Source organism: Lactuca virosa, chromosome 3, assembly GCF_052849685.1.
Source record: "Lactuca virosa cultivar CGN04683 chromosome 3, Lactuca_virosa_CGN04683_v6, whole genome shotgun sequence".
In the NCBI taxonomy this organism is placed as follows: domain Eukaryota; kingdom Viridiplantae; phylum Streptophyta; class Magnoliopsida; order Asterales; family Asteraceae; genus Lactuca; species Lactuca virosa.
In genome coordinates, this window is record NC_136428.1 from 270,900,990 (window position 1) to 270,927,589 (window position 26,600).

At 38.7% G+C, this 26,600-nt stretch overlaps 1 long non-coding RNA gene across 1 annotated transcript; it reads right to left on the reverse strand.

Annotated features, from left to right (window-relative positions):
* Positions 1-10,344: 10,344 nt before the first annotated feature.
* Positions 10,345-11,563, reverse strand: LOC145162947 (uncharacterized). Its single transcript, XR_013739452.1, has 2 exons — positions 11,354-11,563; positions 10,345-10,498 (listed from the first exon to the last, which is right to left on the reverse strand). It is a non-coding gene; the product is annotated as an uncharacterized LOC145162947 (long non-coding RNA).
* Between the last annotated feature and the right edge of the window lie 15,037 nt (positions 11,564-26,600).

A 26,600-nucleotide genomic window follows, 5' to 3' on the forward strand; every position in this document is an offset into this window, starting at 1 on the left:
GGTAAGTTTAAAAATAGTAAAAAAGGACCAGGTTTCCTATCCATATGCAAGATAATTCCTTTGTGTAACGCTATGAGTAGTATAAATTAATGTCAATATTATACAAGTTTATACATCCAAAATTTTGCTTCAAGTCGAAACTAGCATTTCTGTCACAACTAGCATTTTAGGGCTAGGTTTCCTATCCATATGCAAGATAATTCCTTTGTGTAACGCTATGAGTAGTATAAATTAATGTCAATATTATACAAGTTTATACATCCAAAATTTTGCTTCAAGTCGAAACTTCATCAAAAGCCCAAAATCTAACCCAATAAACTATATCCAATCAACTTTGGGCTTTATTGGGCCGAAAACCCATTTCTTTTTCTCTTTTGAGCCGCAAACTTGTATGTGGGCCCAACGGACCAAAGTTTTTCTTATTGGGCCAAACCAAAAATCAGACTACACCTTTTGGTCCACTCTTTTGGGCCAAAGATCCCTATTGGGCCGGTTAGCCCATTTTGTTTTTTAAAAAAAAAGAAGAAAATATGAATTAATCTATGCTTGCCACCTCAACTTTATCCTCCATGTATCCATGCACCATCCTATCAACCCCTCCATAATTCAACCCCTTTCTTCCCCTCCCTCCTCCATTCTCGGCCACAAACCCACCACCACTCCAACACATTTCAAACATTTTCCTCTCTAAGTCTCAAGAACATCCTCTATCCTTCTTCAAAAATTTCGAGTTCATCATCATCAAAATCGGGTTCTAGACTTCTTGGTAAGTCTATATTCATCTCTAGATGTTCTATTTCAAGTCTATGCAAAGATCTTTCCTCTTACAACTTCATTTTCGTGATTATGATCTTAGAACACCAAAACAACACAAATCTCATCAAGGACTCAAGCTAGGTTCAAAGTTTCATCTTCTTCTTCTTCTACATCTCAAAAACCCTCAAGGTGAGTTCATACCCCCTTGTTTTCGGTTTTATAATGTTTTTGGGGGGAGAATACAAGTGCTTTTGTGTTAGATCTATGTATATATGCATGTTTATGTGTTTAACTTTTAGATCTTTACTTGAAAATGAAGTTTATCACTTGGATCTTCATATAAACCTTGAGAAAAGTATGTGTCCTCACATATAATACTTGTAACTTGTAGATCTGGGATTTATCCACTTAAAATAGCAAAAACAAGTGTTGTGAACAAACTTAGATAACTTAAACTCAAAAATCAGCCCTTGACAGAAAATTTTTAGTCCAATATGGAACTGTTTTTACCTCCTTAATGGTAATATTTTTCAAAACTGTTTTACATGCAAAAAAGTTCAGGTTATTACCTTTAAAATGACTACTCTCACGTTTTCATGCAATGTTTCTACTATTTTTGGCGAATTTTACAAAACTGCCTATCAGATTTGAAATAATTTCGGACCAACCTGTGAAGGTGAGCAATTTCATACTTGTTAGAGGCCAATAAAAATTATGAGAAACATTGTGAACAAAGTAGACAAAATTTCCAAACTTCCAGAATTTACGGATCGAAATTTCGACTTACGATGATTTTTCTACAAATTTTCCAACAACTAGGTCAGAAAAGCCAAAAACCAGAAAAATATGTATTTCACAAAAATCAAGCCAAAAATGATATTTTCGACAAAAAAGAGTTTAAAAATGTTATTTTTACCACAAACTAGTCAAAAACACAAGTTTTGAACGGCTAAAGTGTTATTTTTACTATAACTGGGCCTTAATTGAAAACTTTGTGGCTTATTGGGCCAAGAACGTCATTTTTTACAAAAAGCGGGCTTTTTATATCAATTTTGTAAATAATCGAGCTAAAATAAACAAAACAATAACAAATGGGTTAAAAACGATATTCTTATCCTTATTTGGGCCTGGAAATAATATACATGTTTAGTGGGCCTTAGTGTCCTTTTACATGTATATTTGGCTCCGGGTAGACATTCACATTCCTTTTGTGCCTGCAAATAATAGATACGTATAGTGAGCCTTAGTGGTCCACTTACATGTTTATTGGGCCTGGGAATGAGTTTTATATGTGTTCTTCTTTCTTTTCCGTGTAAATTTTCGATTAAGGATCTAGTGAGACCTGTCGGTTGGCACTTTTGAGTGTACAATCGTAGCCTGTAGTTATAACCAGAGTTTCCTGGAGGGAAAGCGGGAGTTTGTGTATAGATCTATACGGGGGTGACACCCCACACCTGAGTTGTTCGCTACAGTTAGACTAGGCCAGTCTAGGGTGACAAAAACCTTATTCTATTCCGTCGGCGTCCCAAAGACGCAAAGACAGGCGAAATTGTCATTATATAGTATGGTTATAACGACTCACTTAGAGGAATTAACGTTATAAGATTTACGGGAAACCATTCTATTTTCTTTTTGGGATAAAACAGGAAACCATTTTATTTTCTTTTTGGGATAAAACGGGAAACCTCCTTTTTGATAAAACGACAATCTATAAGCATCGGTACTCAACCACCGGGGTTGAGATTTCAGCATTATCTATTGCAGACAACATCGGGTTGTCTGGAAATCATTCTCTTTCTATTTTCGTAAACATTAACACACATGCATTAATATAAGATCGGACACAAATATTTCAAACCATTTATTTTTAGAAAATATTGGATTTTTTGAAAGCTCTATGAAAACGATTCTAAACAAGTACAAAAAACCATTTTTATTCAAAACTGCTTATGAACTCACCAACTTGTTAGTTGACGCTTTTCAAAACGACTTGTATTCTCAGGAATTCCAGTAGTAGGTAATAAGTTCGACTATAAGATCAAGTGGTGCGACTTCAAGAAATTTTACTTTCTTACTTTTGTGTAACTGATGAACAAGATTCAATATGTAAACTATGTAAGTGTGTATTTCCAATGTATGATGTTTGGTTGCTATGTTTCAGTCATATTCAATTGTTATGATACTGTACACGAAGTCATCCGCCCCCGGACGTTTCCGCCGTCCAGGTTCGGGGGTGTGACAGTTTCTCGCCACTGTGCGGCCTAAACCGTGCTTGACCGCACCCAGGGGGCGGTGTTCGTCGTCCAGGTGGCAAAATTGCGGTTCCAAACTGCGCCCACTCCCTCAAGTCTTAGTGGGTTTTAGCAACGATGGGAGAAAGATGATAAATTGATAATGATTGTTCCGTTTGAGCATGTTCAACTTTTTGTTCTCATATTATCCTGTCTAACATTTATCAAATGTAGCAGGGTAAATTACAGTTTCTGTCCCTACAATATGTTTTAATTGTAGGTTTTAATCTGTTTTTGATATAATTTTTAGCAATAAAATGTGTTTTAACAGTCATAACTATTTGATTTACTAATTTACCTGTAGTATATATGTTTCTTATTTTTCACAACTCACAAGTATTTGTTTTTGGTAAAATTGTTAGCATTAATATTTATAATCTAATATACCCATCTTATACTTTCAGATTAATTGATTGTTGGAGTTTGATGAACAAGTGTTTGTTAAAGGCTATTGTGAATTGTTCTAACAGTTTCAATCAACAAACGATAAGAGGTTTTAACTAAGAACGTATCTACATTTGCTGAAAATGATGTTGATGATTCTGTTTTAATAAAATTAATGAAAAACCTTATTTGTGCCAACTCTAAATCATGTATTTTCTATATACAATTCACAGTATGGTTAAACTTTCATAATTTCATTCTAAGTCTATCAGATTTGTAAAATTCATATTATGGTCAAACTTGCATAGTTTAATTGAAGTCTATTGGTGCTGTATTATTTAGAGCTAATTTTTTGGTGCATTAGTCCACTTTTCTTTGTAGTATGTGTAATTATTTTATGTTTTTATTTGCAATTTATTTCCTTGGGAAACTATTTTGAAATCACTAACAGTGTTATCATAAAGGTAAAAGACCATACATTTGTTATAAATGGAAGGACAAGGTGGACAGATGGAGCCCATTTTGGTAAATTTTAAAGCATAAAATCGATTATTTTTCTCATATGTTTTGATAAATTGTACCCTTCTTTCAACATTGGTTTATTAATTTATTATGTCCCCCTTCAAATAATTGACAAATTTTGTGACATTAGTTGGTATTAAAATTTTGTTATGTATTTTTTTTTTGAGGATGTGTAAAGATGAGCCAACTAAGGTTGTAAGAATGTAGAATAGCAAATGTTTGCGCTTAAATCCAACCATTGTTACCGGTTTATTTCTCTATCAATATTAATTTTCTTGATATTGTATCATTTATAGGTTCGTTGGTGCCAATTTTGTTAAGATTTATGGAGTCATGAACATATTGACAAGTTCCTAAGAGCTAAAGGGCCATAAATGTAACTTGGCAATTAACAATTGAATTGAATTGTTAGATAAAACGTCACTCATGAGAAAAAGGAAATTTGTTTCGGTTGCAGAAAAACAACATTAAATGCATAGGAATTATTTCAAGCTATGCAATTTTCGAGGAGGCTATTTTCTTCCTTTGGCAGACAATTTACAAATGTCAAATGGTGGGTATTCACTTTCACATTAGAGTGAATTATTGTTACGGCTCACAACATATATATAAATATATGTGTGTTGTAAGTAGAAATAGTAGAGAGCACAACACAACGATCATATATACACATAAAAGAAATAGTGAGGTTGTATTTTATTTTTTGCAGTTAAAATACGAGTGATACCTTACACTGAGCGATCAGATTACAAGTGCAGTTTTTAGCCTTGTATGATTGTAATTTTCTTTGGTATTAATAAAATCCCATCTCTCTCGTTCGCCCGTGGATGTAGGTCAGATTAGACCGAACCACGTTAAATATCGTGTTCAATTTCGTTTGCAAATTTTCAGTAGTTTTTATTCCGCGAGTGTTACCGAAATCGTTAATCGTTTTGTTCGAAGTGCTTAACTTGTTTGGTATATTCCCAACAAACTGGTATCAGAGCTATGACTGAAAATGGGAAAGTTAAGATCGAAAAATTTGATGGTCAAGATTTTGGTTTCTAGAAAATGCAAATCGAAGATTATCTCTACCAGAAGAAGTTACACCAACCTTTGTCCAAAGACAAACCAGAAGCAATGACGCAGGAGGAGTGGGATTTATTAGATCGACAGGCACTCGGTGTGATAAGGTTGTCATTGGCAAAGAATGTAGCTTACAATATTGTCAATGTGAAGACAACCTACAATCTGATAAATGCGTTGTCTAATATGTACGAAAAACCTTCAGCGGCAAATAAGGTTTTCTTGATCCGGCAACTTGTAAATTTGAAGATGAAGGAGGATAGCTCAGTGACAGACCACGTTAACGAATTCAACTCAATCATATCAAGATTGATATATGTTGATATTGGATTTGAAGATGAAGTCATGGCGTTGCTACTATTATCATCGTTACCCGATAGTTGGTCCGACACAGTGACGGCTGTTAGCAGTTCAGCCGGAGGTGCCAAACTATCATTCGAAGGTATTCGCGATTTAATCCTTGGTGAGGATGTGTGCAGAAGGAGTGTCGGAGAAGCTTCCAGTAGTCTTCTAAGTACTAAAGATAGAGGAAGAAAGACCAACAGAGGAGGTGGTGGTAGAGGAAGATCGAAGTCAAGAAAGAGAGGTCGGTCGAAGAACAGGAAAAATATTACCTGTTGGAACTGTAATGAGAAAGGTCATTTCAGAAATCAATGCCTAAAGCCTTCGGCAGACAAAGGCAGGAAGCAAGTAAATATGGCAACAGATTCTGAGGATGATGCGGTCACTTGTTGTGTCGAAAACTCAATTGAATCTTGGATCATGGATTCTGGTGTGTCGTTTCATGCTAGTCATTCCAAAGAAGTAATGCATAATTTCAAGCAGTATAAAGGGAAAGTTAGATTAGCAGATAACAAGAGCCTGGATATTACTGGAGTTGGGGATGTGGTCCTCAAGACAACTTTGGGTACGAAGTGGACTTTGAAGAATGTCAGGTTCATTCCAGACTTGAAGAGGATGTTAATACCTGTGGGGCAGCTTGATGATGAAGGTCACCATGTTACATTTGGTGATCATCAGTGGAAAGTGACAAAAGGAAACTTAGTTGTTGCTAGACGTCAGAAGCGGGGTACACTTTATATGGTGGAAGTTTCTGATGCTGAAGCACATGCTATTGAAGAAGTTGGGGAATCCACTCTATGACACTAAAGACTTGGCCATATGAGTGAGAAAGGAATGAAGATGCTAGCCTCCAAAGGAAGAATACCAGATCTGAAGACTGTGACAGTTGACTTCTGTGAGTCGTGTATTCTGGGTAAACAGAAGAAAGTTACTTTCACAAAGATAGATCATCCGCCCAAGTCCAGAAAGTTGGAGTTAGTTCATTCAGATGTTTATGGTCCACTTCAGTATCTTCAGTGGGAGGGTCTCGATATTACGTTACTTTCATTGACGACTGCACAAGGAAAGTTTGGGTTTATTTCTTGAAGCATAAGTCTGAAGTTTTCAGCACATTCAAGAAATGGAAAGCTATTGTAGAGAATGAAACAAACTTGAAAATCAAGTGTTTCAGATCAGACAATGGGGGCAAATATAGTAGCAAAGAATTTGTTGATTATTGTGCTGACCAAGGAATCAGAATGCAGAAGACGGTTCCGAAGACACCTCAGCAAAATGGAGTAGCAGAAAGGATGAACCGAACATTGAACGAGAGGGCTAAAAGCATGAGACTACATGCAGGTTTACCCAAGATGTTCTGGGCAGATTCGGTCAACACAGTTGCATATTTAATCAACAGAGGACCCTCAGTCCCCATAGGGTTCAAGATTCCAGAAGAAGAATGGAAAGGTCGAGAGATTTAGCTCAAACACTTGAAGGTATTTGGTTGTGTCTCGTATGTCAAAGTTAAAGCTCGGAGAGAGACAAGCTAGAGGCAAAGGCAAGGAAGTACACCTTTATAGGTTACGGGTTGGATGACATGGGGTACCGCTTCTGGGATAATGAGAATAAGAAGGTTATCAGAAGTCGGGATGTGGTGTTCAAGGATGAACTTGCAAAGAGCTCCAATGGTGACAAGCAACCAGAAAAGAAGGATCAAGTTGAGTTAGAAGAAATCTCAGATGATGACGTTGTAAAACCTATTAGTACTCCAAAGATAGGTGAAAGTTCAGGAAGCAGTGGTAGCTCCGATGTATCTGAAGATAGTGGGAGCACAGTGGATAGTAGTTCAGAGGATGAGGTTGCAGATGATGCATAAACCGAAACTCCTATTATCCGTAGATCCACTAGAGTACGAAGACCTCCAGTCAGCTATTCTCCTTCAGCTAATTACTTGCTGTTGACTGAGAATGGTGAACCTAAGTCTTATCTAGAGGCCTTAAGGATGAAAGATTCCATACATTGGAAGAATGCTATGGAAGATGAGTTGAGCTCACTTGATAAGAACCATACTTGGTCCTTGGTCAAGCTCCCGGCAGGGAAGAAAGCACTGCAGAACAAATGGGTGTTTCGGGTCAAATATGAGATTGATGGCACCAAACGATACAAGGCAAGGCTGGTAGTCAAAGGGTTTCAACAAAAGAGAGGAGTTGATTACAATGAGATATTTTATCCAGTTGTAAAGATGACTACAATCAGAATGGTCTTGGGTATTGTTGCCTCTGAAGATCTCTATCTAGAGCAGCTAGATGTGAAGACAACGTTTCTCCATGGTGACCTGAAAGAAGATCCCAAACAGAGAGTTTTCCTACAGTTGGTAAGGAAAATCTGGTGTGCAAACTGAAGAAAAGTCTGTATGGATTGAAGCAAGCTCCAAGACAGTGGTACTTGAAGTTTGATAGCTTCATGCAAAGGAGTGGGTACAATAGATGTGAAATGGATCAATGTTGTTACTTGAAGAAATTCAACTCCTCATACATCATCCTTTTATTGTATGTTGATGACATGTTGATCGCTGGGTCCGACATGCAGGAGATCAACAAGCTTAAGAAGCAGTTGTCCAAAGAGTTCGAGATGAAGGACCTAGGGGCTGCTAAGCAGATATTGGGCATGAGCATAGCCAGGAACAGAGGTATTGGTACACTAAAACTTTCACAAGCTAAGTACATCAAGAAAGTTTTAGAAAAGTTCAGCATGGCAGATGCTAAAGACAGAAGTACACCTTTGGGAGTCAGTTGAGACTCTCAAAGAAGCAATCCCCAAAGACGGAAGAAGACAAGGAACAAATGACTAAAGCTCCCTACGCATCTGCAGTTGGTAGCTTGATGTATGCTATGGTATGCACCAGACCAGACATTGCTCATGCAGTGGGAGTTGTGAGCAGGTTCATGTCAAATCCAGGAAAAGAGCATTAGGAGGGAGTAAAGTGGTTGCTACGCTACTTGAAAGGAACATCTGAGGTTACCCTATGTTTCAGAAGAAAGGGTGTGATCTTAGAAGGGTTCGCCGATGCTGATTTGGGTGGATGTGTGGATTCAGGAAAGAGCACAACAGGTTATGTGTTCACGATTGGAGGTATATCAATCAGTTGGATGTCCAAATTACAAAAGAGTGTTGCTCTCTCAACCACAGAAGCAGAGTATATGGCTATTGCAGAAGCATCCAAAGAGCTTATATGGTTAAAGAACTTTCTATCAGAACTTGGCATGCAACAGGAGGATTGTGTACTGCATTGTGACAACCAGAGTGCAGTTTACTTGGCAAAGAATCCAGTGTTTCATAGTAGAACGAAACACATTCAGATGAGGTACCATTTTAGAGAATTAACTAATGATGGAACTCTAAATCTGAAGAAAATCCTTGAAACGAAGAATCCAGCAGATATGTTCACCAAGGTGGTTACCACTGAAATGCTGCAGCTTTGTATGGCTTCAACTGGCCTTTCAGAAGTTTGAGAAAAAGGCATGGTAGAGAACGAGAGAGAGAGAGAGAGAGAGAGAGAGTGATTAAGGAACGTTGCAAAGTTTTGGATGGCAGAGAAAGACTAAGTTGTTCAAGCCTCCAAGTGGGAGATTGTTAAGATTTATGGAGTCATGAACATATTGACAAGTTCCTAAGAGCTAAAGGGCCATAAATGTAACTTGGCAATTAACAATTGAATTGAAATGTTGGGTAAACGTCACTCACGAGAAAAATGAAATTTGTTTCGGCTGTAGAAAAACAACATTAAATGCATAGGAATTATTTCAAGCTATGCATATTTTCGAGGAGGCTATTTTCTTCCTTTGGCAGACAATTTACAAATGTCAAATGGTGGGTATTCACTTTCACATTATAGTGAATTATTGTTACGGCTCACAACATATATATATATAAATATATGTGTGTTGTAAGTAGAAATAGTAGAGAGCACAACACAACGATCATATATACACATAAAAGAAATAGTGAGGTTGTATTTTATTTTCGGCAGTTAAAATACGAGTGATACCTTACACTGAGCGATCAGATTACAAGTGCAGTTTTTAGCCTTATATGATTGTAATTTCTTTGGTGTTAATAAAATCTCATCTCTCTCGTCCGCCCGTGGATGTAGGTCAGAGTAGACAGAACCACGTTAAATATCATGTTCAATTTAGTTTGCAATTTTTCAGTAGTTTTTATTCCGCGAGTGTTACCGAAATCGTTAATCGTTTTGTTCGAAGTGCTTAACTTGTTTTGTATATTCCCAACAAATTTCATATCTCACATTGATAAACTCAAGTGCTGCCTCGTGGAAGCAGTTCAATGAACCGAAAAGGAAGTCAAAGATGAATGTAATTTGAATAAATTAAAATAATATACTTTGGCTGGTTTGTTTACTATAAAACGTGTTATTTAATAATGACATTTCATTGTAAAACATGTATTTTTTTATTAAAATTATATAAATAAAATAATATCGTTTACTTTGAATCTAATGCAATAGATTACAGTTTAGGATATGATAGAGTTGGTATTCTATGTGACGGATAGATTATTGTTCTTTAAACCGAATTTATTATTGGTTTGTGGAACTTACAATGAAGTTGGTTCAATGAATTATATAAATGATGTATCGAATTCTATATGCGTTTTCAAATGAGCCCTATATATTGAATATTAGGTATATGATATAGTTGGATAGATTACCAAAGCATAACTATAAATTTACAGATTTGAATATTTATAAAATAAAATAAGGATAAAAGCGTATGTAAAGATCTAGTTAAAGGAGGTGAAGAAAGCGATTGTGTCAACAAGTGCCCAAACAAAGTGATCAACATCTTATATAATTATAAGCAATGTATAGCGTAAGTAAGGTTAAAGGGGTTGACTAAATGGACACCCCATTTTACCATTTAGACACACTATATAACTTTTAAGGTATTTTTATTGGTTAAAATTACATTTTTTTTTTTGAAAAATATGATTAAAACTTTTGATAAAGATGTCTATAGGGTGTCAAAATGATTAGAGTTGTATGATCTATAATAGTTGTTTACAGCATCTATTACAGCAGAAGGCTTCTGTGAGGTGGCAGCATTGTCCAAGTAAACGAGTTTTGATCCATTGTGTACTTTCTGCAAGATAACACAAAAGGATTTCTTAAAATATTTATATCCATAATAACATGAATAAAACACCATTATTGATTAGAATTCCCTCTTTGTAGAAATCCCAGCTCCCAATGTACAACGTATGATCTAAAATTAATTTGATAAATAACCTCAAATGTAAAATTTGCAATAATAAACTTGTACCCAAAACTCAAAATTTTAGGATCCAAAAGCACAGCAACGTTTTACTTTTACTCCCTCAAATTTATCAGAACTAATCTATTGAATATGAATCTAAAATAGAATAAGGAAACATTCCAGTGAATAAGTTGTTCCTAGTTTGTAGCTACTACTCCAATTTTTGAGTTAGTCTTACTTATTATACATTCTGTCTAGTTTCTTTTATCAAACAGAACCAACATTAAATAAACAAATGTATTTGTATTTTCGAATTCAAACCTTGCTATCGTTTTTTTTATCCAGAAAAAAATCAAGTTGCAAATTTACAACCCACAAGTCTGAAGGGAATTGCGTAGCTGGTGGAGAATTTCAAAATCGGGTCGTGTCGAGTGTCCCAGAGAAACTGTTGGAACAGAAAGAGAAAGCTCTTGAAGAAGAAGAAGAGAGCAATTGGACTTTGTAATCCTTCAAACTCCTCGGTATTTCATTCAAAATAAATTCTCATTTCACATTCAAAGGTAAACTATTTTCATTACAAATGTTTCTATTTTACAGCTCTTTTATGAGATTGTTATGCATCAATTGATACAACCAACAAAATAAACTAACAGAAAAGAAGGAAGAATGAAAGCTGGGAAAAAAATCGACAGCAGGAAAAATTAAACAAACAACGAAACTTGTTGTGAACAAAAAACGAACCTGGGTCGAAGGTCTCCGGTGTTGCTGTCGGGTGCGCCTTGTCTCCGGCCGGTGGCTTCACAGGGGAGGAGATGGTAACGACGGTGAGCAGGGGAGGGCGCAGTTGCGAGGCAACGAGCGACAACAGAAGCAGCGATGGAGGCTTTTTTTTTTATGATTTATGTCGATGTATAAGGTTATTAGATTGGGGTATATTGGTCAATTCGTCAATTTGAGGAGTTTTTAATAAGGAAGCTATCTAAGTTATCAAAAATAATTGACAAGATTGTAAATTAAGTCCTATGGTATATATAGATTTTTTTTTTTTTTCTGAAGTATAGTCTAAATCTCAATTTTTTGGTTGTATGGTCCTAGTTTGTTTGTAAAGTTCCCTTAGAAAATTAAAAAGTTTAAAATACCCTTTTATTTTTATTTTTATATTTTTAATACTTAATTTTATATTTTATTCATTAAAAAAAAGAGATGACCCCCTCTCTCTCTCTCTATCCACACCTTTTACCCCTATTACTACCATTCTTCACCTTCCTTCTTCTTTCTGCTGTCGCTACCCTCCTCCTATGCAGCTGATGGCAGATAGTGAGTTGGAGGTTACCCTAGGGCAAACCTAGGATGAGAGTAGTGCTGGGAGCAGTGTTAGTAGCAGTGAAAGGGACTTGGTGTAGTCGAGGCAATTCTTGAGGAAAGTACGGATAGATGTGGAAGGTAGTAGGGGCCCATACTACTGAAAGCAGAGGATCTGTACTCGATTCAAGAAGGGCTGAGATGAAACCGGGGAACTTGTAGTGTGAGTGTGATCGCTCGGTAAATATGTGTATGTTAATGATAGTTATGATATGTTGCAGAATGGTGACACTTCGGGGTAGACCAGTTGGCGGATCAGGCGCCGGAGAGGGATCAGGCTCGGGTTCAGGGACCGAGCAGCTCAAGGAGTGGATGAGGGAGTTTGTATCAGCCGAGGTTACGCGCAGCATTCTAGATCAGACTCCTGTCATCTTTGGCACGGTCAAGGAGGGCATACTGGAGATATTGGATGAGAGGCTGGGAGCCTTCCGCGCAGAGATGGTGGCCATGATGGGAGCGCGTACTTTGACATTCCGAGAGTTTAGAGCTTGTGGCGCACCAGATTACCATGGGGCTAGGGACCCCATCGCTAGCAGCAGGTGGTTGGCCGATGTTGCCAACGCCTTTCGTACGAGCCAATGTCCCGAGGGGGACAGGGTCCGACTTGCCTCCTGTCTTCTGAAGGACAGAGCACGGGATTAGTGGGAGGAGGTTGGACACGCCATTGGAGATGATGTCGCGTTGGACGCGATGACATGGACTGATTTCTCGGCTAGGTTCAGGGCCGAGTTTGCACCAGTGATCGAGGTGCAGCAGCCAGCACGAGAGTTTCAGGATTTGAAGCAGACGACTGAGACTGTGGCGGAGATCACCGCGAAGTTCAGAGAGAGAGCCCTTCTCGTGCCGCAGTATGTGGCGGACGAGGAGATGAAGAAGGCTCGGTATCACGAGATGCTGAGATGTGACATCAGGCAGTTTGTGAGTAGGTCCAGCTGCAAGACACTGGAGGATATGATTGCTTGTGCCAGGGAGAGAGAGATTGATTTGGAGTTAGAGAGGAAGAGGAAACCAGATGAGATTCAGGTAGCCACAAGTTCAGGCAAGAGACCCAAGGGGTCAGATTCGAGATCGAGGGATTTCCAGAGTCGCAGCCGCTGTGGCAAGTGTGGCAGGATGCATGAGGGTGCGTGCATGAGCGGTAGTGGTGGTGATTCTGGCTGCTTCAAGTGCAGACGGACTGGTCATTTTAGTAGAGATTGTACAGCCACCACCACTCAGGGATCAAATCTGATATGTTTTCATTGTAGTCAGAGGGGTCACAAGAAGGCCCAGTGTCCGAGTTTACTTTCAGCAGGACAGGTGATAGCACCTGCCCCTGCGACTTTGAGGATCACCGACGGTCGGTAGGGCCGAGCAGAGGCGCCTACGGCACGAAGCAGGGCGTACCAGTTGGTTTTAGATGACATGCGAGCAGCCCCAGATGTGGCAGGTGCATATCGTTTAGCTGCTTGACAGTTTTATTTATGATTTAATTGCTATGGTACTGCATCCGTATTAGTGATTGTACTTTGGATTCTGTTTCTTGCTTATGATTGAGTTATATGCCATGTGCATACCATGGGTTTAGAGTAGTAGTCTGTAGTTGTACCCCTTTTAGAGCAGGTCACTCAGGATGTGGTCGTTGTAGCAAGCGTGAAATTCGGACTCTAGAAGTATTTCGCCAGCTTTCAAGGATAGTGGCGTCATGGTATCGGTTAGCTTTGGAGCACTGGCAGCGGTAAACCTCAGTTTTTAGCAGAACGATTATGGAATGGTAAGAAGGATTAGGAATCCTTCCCAGACAGAAAACTGCAAGGAGCTAGTTGAGTCAAAGTGGGGGAGAGCCCTCCAAGTATTCAGGATCAGAAGTAAGTAAGGTGTTGGAATGAGTTCGCAACTCTATTGAGCAGGGTAATAGTCTGAGTGGCTATTCGGATGAGAAACGCGTGAGTTGGGAGTTTGGGAAACTTCCCAGTGTTGAGCGCGTGTAATAGCGATCAGTAGATGATTGGTTTAGGGAAACCAGGTTGAAGATTTTCTCGGCAGGACGTGATTTTAGCCAGGGTGTAAGACTACGGGACAGCGGTAGCATTCACCAGCAGGTAGACAGTACGGGAAGTGTAGTGGGGCTACGGGATGACCATAGTAATCACGATGGGCGATAGCTGGTTCGGAAAACCAGGTTGGAGGATCGCCGGCAGGACTCGAGTGAGTCAAGATGCGGATTGAGTGAATGTCCGGCATGGGATGCTTTCGGATTAGTAGTCGGTATAGAGACAGCATGGGGAGTGTGGTAAGACTGCGGGATAGCCGCAACATTTGTTAGTAGCCAGTTAGAGGAGTGTGGGCGAGGGCCCATATCTCCTAGTTAGCGGAGTGTGGGCGAGGCCCATATCTCCTAGTTAGTGTGGTCAAGATCAGGTAAACATAGTTCGTTGAGATTTAGTGTGGAGGCAGGCGTGCATAGCCCTAGATAGGTGAGACCTGAGGGAGGGGCCACTCCAAGATACAGTTAGGTGAGACCTGTGGGTGAGGCCCGTATATTAGTAGTAGTACAGGTGAAACTAGAGGGAGAGACCGCTCTAGATCTAGTTTGGGTGAGACCCGTGGGCGAGGCCCGTGAGATTTTAGCAGCACAAGTGGAACCTGGTAGAGACTTTAGAGTCAAGATAGGGAATCGAGAATCCCAGGAATTAGAGAGCCAGAGTGGCAAGGTAGACAGTGCAGTTTTAGTTAGCCGAAGTTTTCTTCGGAAGTCGCTAGAGAGATGGAGTTTGAGTTCAGTAACCGGTAGGAGTCCGGTGGTCAAGATCAGGGCAGATTAGTTGGGACTGGGGTGGTCTCGGTTCGTCCGGAGAGCAGATCAGAGACAGCAGAATCTTCGGACAGATACAACAGAATCTTCGGACAGGGACATCAATAAGAGGATCCGTGAGTGGAAGTAGTTGGTTGACTGAGAGGTGCTAGGCTACTAGTAGCGGCATTAAATAATCTCAGAGTGAGTGATTTGACTCTATTGCGCAGCTCTCGTATGAGTCTAACCGTTGCAGGGATGAATCTATTACTCGAAGGATTATCTGATCCATCCGTTGGGAGGGCTTTCCAACATCAGTATATAGAAAGAGGAAGCACTTAGTATGTATCAGCGAAGTGACCAACACTGGGAGTGGCTGGAAAGGTAGGTTCAACGAAGGGTATGTCCTTCACAGAGGAAGTAAAGGTCATTGTTTTTGCGAAGTTTGCATTGGGAAGGCCAGTGAACGCGCAAGGGAAAAGGGTGAACCCCTAGGATGCCCAACATAAGTACTCGAGGAGTACTGAAAGGATTATCAGTTGGGAAAGAGTCGTGTTCTTAGGATTGTTGGTGAGCAGAGTGCTCTCGTGGTTCTTACCCTCAAGGATTAGTTTGGGCGGAATGACCGGGCGGAAGCTCAAGGAAAAGTGATCCCTCGAGGATCGGGTTCAGTAGAAGAAGTATTCACCGAGCAGAAATGTTGTGAGTAGATTGCAAGATTGTTGGCTGTGACGGACTTCGAGGACGAAGTCTAGTTTAAGTGGGGGAGAGTTGTAACACCCGAAATCCAGAAGACCCAGAAAGGAAAGAAAAAACCCTAAGTCAAAGGGGTCAACTCGTCGAGTCTAAGGAAGAACTCGACGAGTCAGAGCGTGTCCCGTGTCGCGGATTAAGTGACCGACTCGACGAGTCGGGGAGACTGACTCGGCGAGTCTGGTCTGGGTTTGGAAACCCTAATTTCGGGACTTGGTGCCCTATTTAAGCAACATTTCAGGCCTCCACCCCAGCCTCCATCACTCCCCTCACCTACTCTCGAAAGCCTACTCAACCTTGTGGATTATTGAGCTAGTTTCTTGCCTTTGTGAGTGATTTGAAGCTTGGAGAAGGAAGGAGACTCTTAGTGGTGCAAGAAGGAGCTATAGATCCAGAGTTGGTGTGGCATTTCAGATCATTTGAAGGTATAAAGCTTATACCTTGACTGTTAATCATCTAGATTCCCTTTCTAGCTTGTATTTTTCCCATATTTGGGCCATTACCAAGGTTAATCCGAGTATTGGGCTTCAGATCTAGGCACTCTTGAGCTTTAGAAGCTCAGAGTTGCTAGCTTTATCCAGCTATGGCTTCATAGCACCTTGCATGCACGTAAAGTTAGCAACTTTACGTGTAATGCTAGCCTTAAGAGTCCAGATCTATGAGTTGGAAGCAATAAAATGGACTGTAATCGATAGAATTGAGATGTCACAAAGCGGACTCGACGAGTCGGTTCATGGACTCGGCGAGTCGGTTCATGGACTCGGCGAGTCGGGTCGCAAACCCAAATCCCCTCTGGTTATGAGTTAGATCAGTGAGTTGAGTTGGTGAAGGACTCGACCAGTCCGGGTCCATATTGGGCATGAAGATCATAATACTCGACGAGTTCGAGGAGGAACTCGGCGAGTCCAAGGCAATCTCCTTAGTTATGAAGGTGGACTCGACGAGTTGTTCATACAACTCGGCGAGTCGGTTGAGGATGGTCCCGAATTGTATGGTTGAAGGAGAACCCGTCGGGTTCTTGCTAGACTCGACGAGTTAAGACGGGGGTTGTAATGAATTATAGGAGTATGGACTCGACGAGTTGGTAGAACAACTCGGCGAGTCAATTCAACTGGAAGTTGACTTTGACCGTTGACTTTGACCAAGTTTGACCAGGGTTGACTTTTGGATTATTGTGGTCTAAATGTTGTTTTGGGTATTGATAGTTCGGGAAGCCGAAGGGTCAACGGTTCAGAAGTGCCGGTTAGCCGTCAGAAGAGTTCAGCGAGTCTTCAACAGTGCGAGGTGAGTTTCCTCACTGTGTGCATGGGTCTACGGCTACAATGCCGGCCCATTATATTTATGCTTATGGTTATGTGTAGTAGGAAGACCTGGGGGTTAGCCCTAGGCACTTATTGTGATTTGTTTGGATTTAGATCCGTTACCGGGGTTAGCCCGATGCAGTTTATATGTTCCGGACTTCGGTCTGATGCCGGGTGGTACCCGAGGTAGTAGTGGATGTGTAGTTATACTTGTTGTCTTTGTGATACGTGTATGTGCCAGGTAGGGAGGTGAGTCGAGCGAGGTCTCGTATCTCATCACTAGCTGAGTATGGACGGGGTTCCGTATCTCATTAGTAGCAGAGTAGGGGCGAGGCCCGAGTTAGGAGGGAGGTGAGTGTGGGCGGTGGCCCGTATCTCACTATCAGCAGGAGCGTGGATGGGGTTCCATGGCTTACCAGTAGCAGGACAGGGGCGGGGCCCAAGATAGGGGAGGCCTTACATCAATAGTACAGTAGAGTATGTTTAGCTTTATGATATGTGTTATGTTATATGCTTTTATTTGTTAGTAGCGGGCGAGGCCCAGAGAGAGGCGGGGCCTAAGAGAACAGATCTGTATACCGAGCGGGGCTCGATGCCAGGAGGGGACTGATGCCGGGCGGTGCCTGATGCAGTGGGCGGGGCCCAAGTTAGTTCGGACTACGGTCCGATGCCGGGCAGGGCCCGATGCAGTGGGCAAGGCCCAGTATGTGGTATGTGGTAAGTTGTGGAACTCACTAAGCTTTGTGCTTACGGTTTTCAGTTTTGGTTTCAGGTACTTCCGGTAGCAGAGGGAAGAGCTCGGGGTGATCGCATGGCACACACACATCAAAGAAGTTTAGCCTGGGATGTTTACTGTAACGCCCGCAGATCCGGGCTAGTCAATTTAGAGACAATGAGCGTCAAAAATGAGTTTTTGATGGAAGATTACTTAGAATAAATAATCTTAACCAAGTTGTAGAATATGTCTCAAGGGTTCCTTACATATAAAGAACGCCAAAATCCGAGTTATAATGAAGAAGTTATGGCCCGTCGAAGTTTTACGGCAAAACCGACACGGCACCGGGAGACGTAAATAGTGAATTTATGATAGAGGACTTTTTAGCCTTAGTAATCCAAACAAAATTCGTAGTGTTCGTTAAACCGAGAACATCCAAAAAAAGAACGCCCAAATCTGACTTCGTATGAGGAAGTTATGATTTTTCTAAGATTTGGCATAGCAGTGCAAGGCCCGAAACTCGAATTTTAGTTCGAGCGGTTTTTGGCCTACGCGACCTAAATGAGAGTTGAAGATCTCATTAATAGGAACTCAACGATAAATAGACAGGCAAAAATGGAGTCTGTATGTAGAAGTTATGAATTTTACGTAGTCATTTAACAGTATAATCTTCTCATACTATTAAATTTAAGATCGATCGAGAATTAGCCAATGGGGTCAAACGAAAATTTGTAGAGCTTTTCATTACCTACGCGTGGATATAAAGAACGTCAAAAACGGAGCTCGTATGCGAAAGTTATGGGGTGTAGAAGTCGGCAAGGTGCTGCAGCGAAGTGAGTGACGTAGCACAATCTGATGACGAAACATGGCACCAACTCGACGAGTTGGACTAGCAACTCGACAAGTTGGGGGTCAGAAACGTGACGAGTTGGGCCAGAAACTCGACGAGTTCACCCCTTTTTCAGCCTATAAATACCCCCCGAGAGTTCCTTCATTTTTCATACCAAAACCCACTTATTCTTCTGTCTACTCGCTCTCTAAACCTCCCAAAACACCCCAAGAAGCCTAGGAAACCTTTCTAGCTCTAGAAGGAAGCCTCGGAGAGCCCGGAGTCTCCGAGAAAAATAGTTTTTCGGTTCGAAACTCTGCCTGTGTAGAGCCCGGTTTTCAAGCAAACTTCCCGGTTTCGTCAAAGAAGATTATTTTTAGAAGCAAGGTGCTGTCCGAATCACTCCTTATCAGGTGAGTGCATAGTTACTTTCATCTTACACATAGATATGAAGTATTTTATATAAATTACGTGTTATGTGTGCATATCTACTTAAGATCCGTGCTAGATGAAAGATTTAAACTTCTTTGTTTTTAAGATCTAAGCTGTATATGTATTTTATACTTTGAGATCTATGTTGGATGAAAGATCTAACTTCTTTCTTTATAGATCTGAACCTTGTTCTTCAGATCTAGGCTGTAGATGTACTTTGTTTACAGATTTGAACCTTTTCTTCAGATCTAGGCTGTGGATGTAGTTTGTTTACAGATTTGAACCTTTTCTTCAGATCTAGGCCGTGGATGTACTTTGTTTACAGATTTGAACCTTTTTCTTCAGATCTAGGATGTAGATGTACTTTGTTTACAGATTTGAACCTTTTCTTCAGATCTAGGCTGTAGATGTACTTTGTTTACAGATCTGAACCTTTTCTTCAGATCTAGGTTGTGGATGTACTTTGTTTACAGATTTGAACCTTTTTCTTCAGATCTAGGCTGTAGATGTACTTTGTTTACAAATCTGAGCCTTTTTCTTCAGATCTAGGCGGTAGATGTATTTTGTTTTCAGATCTGAACCTTTTCTTCAAATCTAAAGCTATAGAGGTATTTTATATCTACAAAAAATATTGGGTAGAACATGGGTAGATAAATGATGAGGTATGAAAGATGATATAGGTGAATATTGGTAGCTGCATCATAACCTGTAGATGATTTTGAAACGCAATGTACTATAAACATCCTAGCAGATGCGCCCATAGGATAATATCGGCAGCTGCGCCTAATAGAGAACGTCATAATCCCGGCAGCTGCGCCTAGCTGATGATATTGGCAGCCGCGCCTAAAAGATAACGTTGGCAGTTGCACCTAATAGATGATACTGGCAGCTGCGCCTAGTTGAGAACAACACAATCCTGGCAGCTGCCCCTAAAGGATAATAATGGTAGTTGTGCCTAATAGATGACATTAACAGTAATGAACTTCACGCGTATTCCCTAGGATAAACCTTAGGAATGAATGGATGAAGGATAATTGATTTTTAGGGTAATCCTTAAGAATAAAGATAATGGGGATGGGTAATCGGGTTGATTGTTTAATGATTAAACATAATAATTATATTATTGTGGGTTGAAAACCCTATGTACTCACCAGGTTTCCCAACCTGACTCACTCAGTTTATTTGTATCACAGGTGTCGATATAAAGCTGCACTACACTGAGATATTTAAAAGAGATGTAGATTGTTGGATTAATGTCTAAGTCCATAACTATATTTGGTATGTACTTGACCCGACCCGGCATGGTCCATTTGGGTTGCACTTCACCGGCACAATTTTTATGGATAGTCTTTTGAGAATAGTATATTTATGATTTATATTAATATATTATAAGTTCTAATATATTAATATGGAATCATATTATTTAATTAGTATTGATCAAGAATTAATTTAGAATTAATTAAGTGATCAAAAAGAACTAATTAAATATGGACTCTTATATATATGGAATGTGCCAAGTTCATATAGGTTGGGCTAAGCTTTCATGGATGGTCCATGGAGCTTTTAACCCATGGATCCTATGTAAATGAAAGGTCATGGGTATTAGGGTTTACATGGATGTAACCCTAATCCTCCATAATATATAAAGGGGTCCTTGGCTCACAAAATTGGCACAAGTGTGTGAAAATAAGAGTGGGCCGATTTTAGTGTGCATACATATTCTCTCAAGTTCTTCCAAGGTGTTTTGGTGATTTGTGATTCCATTTGAGGCTTCCACACTATTAGGGCTAAGCTCTTAAAGCTTGAAGACATCAAGCTACATCAAAAGGTATGTCATCTAACTAGAACTTTGTAGTATAGGTGCTTCATAATATGATAGTTAGGATGAAACCTTGGAATAGTTAATATTTGCATGTATAATAGAGAAAACATAGATCCAAGGTTTATAGGGTTGCATGTACACCATAGGAGTGTTAGAATGCTCAAAACCCAACAGTGGTATCAGATCCATAGGTTGTTTTCTGTTATATTGATACAAATGTTTTATTTTCAAGTTGAAAAAAAAAGGAAAAAAAAACATGACGTTTGTCAAATTTTAAGATAATTACTTGTTTTGTGAAAAACGAATTATTTGTAAAATTTGAATCATTTGTTATATGAGTTGAATTAGGTCAAATTTAGTAAAAGATAAAATGATATGATTATTTTATTAGTTTTAAAAGTTTGATCTAAATGTTTTAAGGAGTTACATATTTTGTCATAAAATTTTGGAGCTCAAAAGTTTTTTTTAAAGTTGTGATCTTAAGGGTTTTTGAAACTTCCGTAAGTTATGAATATGAAAGTTTTTTTTTTAAAAAAAAATTTTGATTTAAAGTTTTTATGGAGTTACAAAATTTGGTGTTAATGTTTTAAAGAATTCCATAACTTGTTCTTAAGTTATGGAACATGGAAAGTTTCATCATAAAGCACCATTAACTCCATAAGTTATGGAATCCAAAGGTTTTCAAGAATTACAAAACTTGCCTTCAAGTTTTGGAATTTGAGAAAAGTTTTTTATGAAAAAAAGAATTGAATTCTAAAACTCTTGGGTTCATAACTTAAACAATTAATTAAATGGTTTTAATTTTGAGTTTAATAATTGGAATTATGATGTTTTGTTGAATAGTTCAAATTAACTCTCATGGACTTTATTAATAGTTAATTAAAGCGTTTAATTAAAAGAGTATTATTAATCCATAAATATATGGTTTGAGTTTAATTAAATTAAAAGTCTAGTTTAATTAATAGATTAAACCACCAAGTATTTTAAATGTCTAAAATACACCCTTATACTATTATAATATTAAAAGTTTAATATATTATATGTATAAGAGCAAGTCGTCTTACCATTAGTAGGCCTCATTCACGAAGCCGGTCTATAAGGGGGGTATAAGGTTACTGCCTATAAAATGGCAGTTTAATGGGTGTCCACTCTCACTCACCGCTTCCTTGACCGGTGGAGGGTCGTTAGCCGAACAGGTAGGACAAGGACTATAATTCTCCCTTCATTATAAGTATAATGATAAATACTAAGTAACTAAACACTTATAAATTCCCAATCTTAGTTACTTAGGAAAATGTGAATAAGGTGCTAATCCATGAAATTACACTTTGCACTTTGTTTAAGCTGTTAGTGGAGCGTGTGTGGTTAACCGGCACACTAACCTGGACTTAACAAGGTAGACAAAGGCTAACTTAATGTTTATCATAGTATCATTGGAGCGTGTGTGGTTAACCGGCACATCGATTGAGGGGTAAATATTAAGGGTACCAAGTATATTTGCATGGTTACTTCACACCTTGTTTTGTGATCCTCGGCATCCCAGTCACAAAACCTGAAGGGCACACTCGAGATTGAAACATGCCATTGAAAAGTTCAATGAATCTCAAAAGAATCTAGGAGTTTCAAAACCAATTAAAACCTAATAATACATTTCGTTTATCTTGGTGGAAATTGGTGAATCGTCATTCACCTACCTTCAAATATTTTATAGCTTGGATTACAGCATCCCTCTTCCAAGTTATAAAATAGTTTGTTGGGTCCTAGCCTTAATATATCATATTGGGTGTTATATTAAGGACTTAAATCAACTTTACGTGAATTTCTCCCATTGTTGATGTCTGGTTTAGACAACAATGATCTTCTCAAACCAAGCTTTCCTAATGAATATGACTTCCCAAGTTTGGCTCATGGAAGTCATACTTATCTTCCTCCACCTCCTCCATTTATTCTCCCTAACCCACAAGTTCAAGGTCACTCAAGCCCTAATGGCAAGCAAGGTCTATGTGTGATCACATCTTAGAGATGAAGTCACATATTGACAAGCCGGGAGAGTTGGGTGTCAAAGTCTTGAGAAAGTTGGATGTTCAATCACTTTCTAAGTCACATAGTGAGTTCCTTTGGGACTACTATGAAACAGACTATGACATGAACCTTAATGATCATATCTATTTGCTTGGTGCTGCTGAATCAGGAATGAGTTGGAACGATAGTAAAGCAAATTTGATTAGAAGATCAACTTCCCAAAAACTTTATGGACATTGACAATGGTGACACTGGAAATCCAGAAAAAGCATTCTCTTCCCAATGGAAAGGGATTGGCAATAGTCAACCCGGTTGACCAAATGGTAAAGAGAAAGGCTAAGTCTGAGATAGTCCCATTACCAAAGGGTCCATATGTTTATTTTGCCAAAGGAAGGGGCGTTGATTGCAAAGCTGCCAAATTTACCTAAGGATGTTAAAGTCAATAAGTTTGACTCTACATCAGGTAGAGCCCATTATCTAACTCTGTTAAGTTCTATTCTGAGATCCTCATTACATGATGTGACTGGGTCACATGTTGATGTTTTAAGAATCAAAGAATAGAGAGAAATCTTAAAGGAAGTATATGCTGATTCTGGTCGCGAAGGTGAATTTTGATTGCATCAGAATTTTGAGCAGTTGCATAAGAAGTTATGATATATTGCTAAGGAATAGATAACAACAATTTTCCATGTGGATTGTAAGGATAAGTTTTTCCGCAAAGTTTTAAAATAAAAGAAAATTGTTTAATTTTATTTATTTGAAGTATCCTTACAATGACATTTGTGGAAAATTGTTGCTTATATGATTCCACTGACAGCAATATTGGAAAATGGATTTGATTCTTTCATTTGTGGTAGTGTCTAAATTTACCAAATCAGGAAAGTTCCTCATCACCCAAGTTTCAATTGGACCGAAACTTGGAATCATGCAAGTTGAATAGTATGATGAATGAGAACTTTCAAGCATTGGAAAATCAAGACTAATTACTTGTTCACATGGATGTGTGAGTCAAGTGAAGGACTAAAGGGATCGAGTACACATTCTTGTGCACTGGTCATATCCACCACAAAGCTCGTTAAGACTATTTGATTTACTAAAGTTTAGTAAATATGGTTATACTTACAAGTTTAAGTATAATTCTGAAACATTGGAAAAGTCTTAATGTATGGTAGAACGAATGGGAAGAATCAAATTAGGCAGAAAGATAAAAGTTTCTCAAATCTGAAAAGATGGGAGAGTACTTTAGTATCATGTTTGTGATCATCTTAATGATTTAGAAATCATATCACAATTAGTCCTCTAAAGGTCATCTTAGTGAATTCTTATGACTAAGAAGAGGAGTCATGATGGTTAGATCAGGAAGATGAGTCATACTTTGTTCCAAAACAATTCTTAGAGTCATACTCCAAGATTGTAACTTGAGTGACATATCTTAAAGAAAGGTTTAAAACACTTGTCAAATGTAAGAGTAAAAGTGTCCTACTCTTGTACATTTGAAATTGGTAAGTTGTGATGTTTTGGATAAAACAAAGACCAACTAAGGCCAATTGTGTGAAGTGTTTGTCTTGATAAAGAATCCGCACTATCTCTTGAATATTTGGCAAGATAGTCTTATATGTCAAGAGGATAGTGGGAGTCTTAAAGATCCTAAAAAGAATTTCAAGAACTAATCAAGAATAAAACCTGAGGTTCATCACTAGCACACGACTTGAGGTTTATAACCTATCGTGTTGACATATTCTGTGCCCATTCCAGTTAAAGTTGGCTTTGCATAGGAGTTCTGAAAGTTCTCAATTGGTTGCATAACAACTTGGAAGCAATGGCAGGCCCTGTACTGCCAGGTGGCAAGAAGTTAAGATTGCATAAGTTCAGTCCATATGAGTTTGGATTTGTCATTATCCTTGTCTTGTGACTATGGTTTTGACGATTCACATGGATAAGAACACATACACCATAAAATCTAAGGGTCATAAGGTTTCTCTCCGATTCATGAAAATGATGGTGAGGAAACACTTCCACCAAGTAGATTTGAAGCAGATGGCAAAAGGTCTAAACAATTGAGACTATGATTACGTCATTCCTTTTCATAGTTCTGAAATTGTTTAGACACACATGCATGCTATCTAAGGAAAGGTGTATGATTTTGATAAAGTTTTATCAAAGCATCTCGTATAAGAAATCTGAACTTTGGTAAGAAAGTCAATAAAGTATTGATTTCTAGAAGTCCAGCTGATTTCTGAGTACATGTCAAAGCTAGTGGGAGCATAAGTGTTATGTTAATAATCATCATGTTAGTGGGAGCATGATAATTATTGTTAGTGTTGCAAGTTAGCAATGTTAATTATAGAAAACAAAAGTTTCAATTCGTGAGGCTGCAGGGATTGAAAAAGTTGTTTTGCTATAATTAAGGGAGAGGATATACTTCATTTCTGTTCTAAAGGCTTAGATTGAGACCTTAATCATCTTTAGTCAAGAATATATATATGAATTTCATGTTGGATTGGTTCAACTTAAGGAAATTCTATATATTGCGTTCTTAAAATTCGATTATGATTACGGCATCCCTCTTCATAGTCAAATTTTGAAAACATGGCAAATAAAAATATTGTAGCAAAAGACTGGTCTAGAATCATGTCTTTATGTGAGACATCATGAATCGTGTACCATTTGCTTTGGGTACAGGATCGATTGCATGTGCTATAATATTTGTCATTTCTAAATTTTTCCAAATGTCCAGAGGCATTGAGAAGGGAAAAGGTCTAGAACTGGATATGACTAAAATGATTAAGCAATTGTCGAGGACAATCTGAGGTTTACCAAAGATTGGTTGCTCAGGGACAGTTGGAAGTATAGTGCTAATTTTGGAAGGACCATATTGACATATTCTGAAAAGAGGCATCTCTTATTCAGAAGTGATAGTAAAAATGAGAATATGGAGTTGTCTCCATAGGTGGAAGTTATCTGTGTAAGATTAGAAAACTTAATGCAAGAAGCATGTCCAAAGCAATGTACTTTGAATATGAGACTTAGTTTCCATGGAGTTGATCTCCATTGGAATACCTTATAATGACTGTTGACAAGTCTTTGTGACCTTGTACATATTCATTACAGGAGGGTCAGTGCATATAAGTTTAAAATCTAAACAGATTTCGATAAATGATAGGAATTTGAAATTCTCACATTTTTCGATAAGGATTTGGGAGTGTGAAATTAATATCATTGAAATTATGTTCAATTGGTTTATTTCACAAAGTAAGGATCATAGACAAACATAGAGTGCATACTTGGTGTATGGCAAAGCTATTGTTTAAGAAAAACATAGTGTACATGCTTGGAGCATGGGACAACTAGTGTTTTTAATTCAAGTATAAAGTTGATAAAACCGAAACAATGAATAACGAGTAATCATTATGGTGATAAATAAAAGTGTTTATTTATATTCATAGGGTTTGATACCATATTTGATTCATTTATTCTTGTGTTTCACTTTGCATGTTTTGACTTCCAGAATAACTAAGTCGCTCTTCCTGAATGATTAAGTTATTCAAACCATCCACAGTCGGTCATATGTTGGAAGTAGATATGAATCAAGAATGTCATGGGTTGGTTTGTAGAGGTCCAAGTTGGTGGACAAAGTGGTGCTACAACACTCATGAGTGCTCATAAGTTCTGAGTATTGGATTCAACCCGCGCTCATTTGAATCACTTCATGGATTTTATCACGAGTGATCATGAGACGATAATATCTTATATTCTTCAAACCTAGAGATATGAGTTATTACTATGAGTTGGTTATACATTGATTGCACGAAAACGCATTTGGTAACTCGATGTTATAAAACGTGCCTTTGTGTATGATTCAACAAGTAGTAGAACAAGCCATATGAGTCGAAGTTTATCCATTCCTTTTACCTTCGGGATAAAAGCGATATCTGTGGGCCCCTCGATGATTTAGCGATGACACATGTGAGTGCTTGGC